Genomic DNA, 3,546 nt, shown 5'->3' on the forward strand with positions numbered 1-3,546 from the left:
ATATGTTCTTTGAGCCTTAGTAAGGTTTCTTTTATGTATGTAGATGCACTTGTATTTGGCACATAGTTATTCATGTTTTCGAGTTCATCTTTGTGGATTTTTGCTTTGAAGAATATGAAGTGTCTTTCCTTATGCTTTTTGGTGACTTTTTGTTGAAAGTCGATTTTATAGGATATTATAATGGCTACTCCAGCTGGCATCTTCAGATAATTTGCTTGGAAAGTATTTTTCCATCCTTTTAATCTGAGGTAGTGTCTGTCTTTGTGTCTGAAGTGTGTTTCCTGTAATGCAAAATGCTGGGTCCTCATTGCATATCCAGTTTGTCAAACTGGGTCTTTTTAGTGGGGAATTGAGTCCATTGAAGTTGAGAGATATTATGTATTAGTGATAGTCACTTTCCTTTATTTTCATAATTGGAGGTTAGTTTATGTTTGTGTTCTCTTTGTTTTGTTGTGAAAAGATTAATTTCTTCCTTTATCCATGATTTTACTTGCCTTCTTGTGTTGGGGTTTGCCAGTTAGTGTCCTTTTTATTACTGGATATGTAGAAAGATATTGTATATCAGAAAAATTCCATGTCTTCTAAAACATCGAAAAATCAATCTGGCTCTCAAACTCTTCCTGGGAAACATTTATCATCAGCCATACAATCACCAGGACCATCAAAATCTAAAAAGAGGTATCTAGAAACTTAACCATCTGCCCAAAGGTTTTAAGGATGTTCACCAATTTCTCCAAGAGCTCGGTGCACCTAGAGAAAAAAAGAACTAAAGCCATTTTCCCATGGCATTTTCCTAAGAACCACATATTTCTTCTTTTCTTTTATACCAATGCAGAAGGCCAGCTTCCTTCTCCCCATCATTGATCACTTCATCCTATTTGTTCTCCCTCCCAAATGGCTCTCTACTCTGAATTATAGCCCAATTATTAACCATAGATTAAAGAAAGGAATATCTGAGAGGCAGTTGCTGTTAAGACGACACTTGTGATGTCACAGAAGAAGCTAGGGCTCTCCAGGATTCAAGAGATTTTTCAGGCATGACCTAGTGATGATGTCACTGAGACATGCCATGTCTACCTGCTGAACAGCTTTCCTTACATTGACCAGATTCAAGGGAGCCATTTCCGGGTGTTTCTTCTGTGACACAGTAGAAACCTTTATATGCTACATCTCTCTAAAGCTACAGACTTCTCTCTTCTTCATTTGTGGTTACATGCTCTGAATGGAGAAAGTTAGTCAGGGGCTTGGAATGGGCAGAAAAGAACTAGGAACTCGGAGAGGAGGAGATTCTTCTGGAGATTAATGTATTCCCAGGTCCAATCCCGTGACATAAAGTTCAATTCCCTAGGTGTTCTCTGTTTCCCAGGTGCCAGTATTTACCCTACAGACCTTTAATTGAGTGAATATTGTGCTACATTTTTTATTGTACATTCATTGATAGGGGACATTATATATGTTCCTGCATATGTACTTAAAATTTTAATTTTGACAATTCCATTTTTTGCAATGAATTGGCTACAAATGGAGCCCAGCGATAGAGTGAATATAGCAGTGTAAATATTGTGTACCTCTTTCAAATGATGAACTTCCAAATCCTTATTTTATCCATCAATTACCAGACATCAGTTAAGCAAACGAAAACATGGACTATAGAATGCGGTTTTGTAGTTCTTTTCATCAGTTCTCTAATATCGACCTTCCTGTGTTCCCAGTACAAGACTTGAGGATTTTGGATGTTTTACCATGATTCTTTCTTCAGGACAAACTTCAGTTTCTGGGTGATGGTCAGCAAGAAGAATGGCTTGAAGTCCAGTGAAACCTCACCTTCCATAGGTTATAAGAACAGGAGGGAGACTATTGGCATTGTCATTAGTGGATCCTATATTCTTGACCTAGTTACACAGAATCTAAGTAAATATTCCATCAAAATTCTTAGTAGAAGGTGCCATCAAAATATATATATATATATATATATAATCAGGCACCAAAATTAGATAGGATTGTTGAAGCTAAGAAGAGAATGCTGCCAGGAACTGGACATAGATCTTTCCTGAGAGACACAGCTAGAGCATGTCAAATACAGAAGTAAATGCTAGTGGCAAACCAAAGAACTGAAAATGGACCTCATCTTTGTAGATGTTTAGAAAAGACTACAAGAGCTGAATGGACTTTCAACCCCATAAGAACAACAATTCAACTAAGCAGAGCTTTCTGATACTAAACCAATATTCAAAGACTGTGTATGGACAGACCTATGGCTCCAACTGCATAGGTAGCAGAGGATGGCCTTGTTGGGCCGCAATGGAAGGAGAAGCCTTTGCTTCTCCTTAGGTTTGCCTCCCAGTTCAAGGGAATGTCAAGGTGCAGTACTGGGGTTTATAGAAGAAGGTTTGTGGGACTGATTAGGAATCTCATGGACAGGAACCTGGGAAATAATATTTGAAATGTAAATATAAAAATATCCAATTAGAAAAAGCAATAAATATTGCTAAAAAATATTAAAAAATGAGAGAAAAAAAGAAAAGTTAACTGCCATCTAATCACACCTATTGACTCAGAATCTAAAGGGTAACTGTCAGGGAATGGTTATCAGAGTAATACTAGTGGAAAGACTGAGATGATGAAGTCTCAAATAGAAGCTCTTCTCTCTCCTAGATATCAGTGTCAGACACAAACTGCAGTATAGGAATCCAAAGCAAGGAGGAATATGCTCTGAGCTGAGGACACATTACTTGTTTTTCCCTTCTTCCTTAGGACCTTTCTCTTCTCGGAAAACTTATAAAAGCCATGAGCTCTCAAGAAACAAATGGGCCTTTTCCAACCCTTGGATTTTGGAATAAAGAAATTAATGATATAAACTCTCTGACTTCAAGGAACCATAACAAGCAGTGATGTTCAGATATTTCTGGGAGGCTCTCAGTTCCTGAATCCCATATGTTGAATGCTCAGATAAAGGATATCTATTCAGCAAACCCACTCAACCCCTAACCAGGACACACTGAGCTTTCCAATGGACCAAGTATTTCTTCCTTTTTTATACAAATACAGAAGGCCAACTTCTTTCTCCCCATCACTGTTCTTTTTACCCTCTTTCTTCTGACTGCCAAATGGCTATTTACTCTGAATTAGAGGCCAATTAGTAAACGCTAGAGGTACTGAAGGAATATCTGAAAGGCAGTTGCTGTCAGGACAACGCTTGTGACATCACAAATGAGGCTAGGGCTCTCCAGGATACAAGAGATTTTTTAGGCATGACCTATGGTGATGTCACTGAGAACTGCCATGGCCTACCTGCAAAACAGCTTTCCTTACATTGAACAGAATCGAGAGTGGTTTTTCCAGCAGTTTCTCCTGTGACACAGTGGAAAACTTTATATACTACATCTCACTAAAGCTAGATACTTCTCTTTGCTTCATTAGTGTTTACGTGTTCTGAATGGACAAAGTTAGTTAGGGGCTTGGAATGGGTAGAAAAGTCTAGGAACATGGAACAGAGGAGATTCTTTTGGATAGTAATTTTATTCCCAGGTCCATTCCTGTGACATA

The sequence above is a fragment of the Rattus norvegicus genome, chromosome Y, assembly GCF_036323735.1.
Source record: "Rattus norvegicus strain BN/NHsdMcwi chromosome Y, GRCr8, whole genome shotgun sequence".
NCBI lineage: Eukaryota > Metazoa > Chordata > Mammalia > Rodentia > Muridae > Rattus > Rattus norvegicus.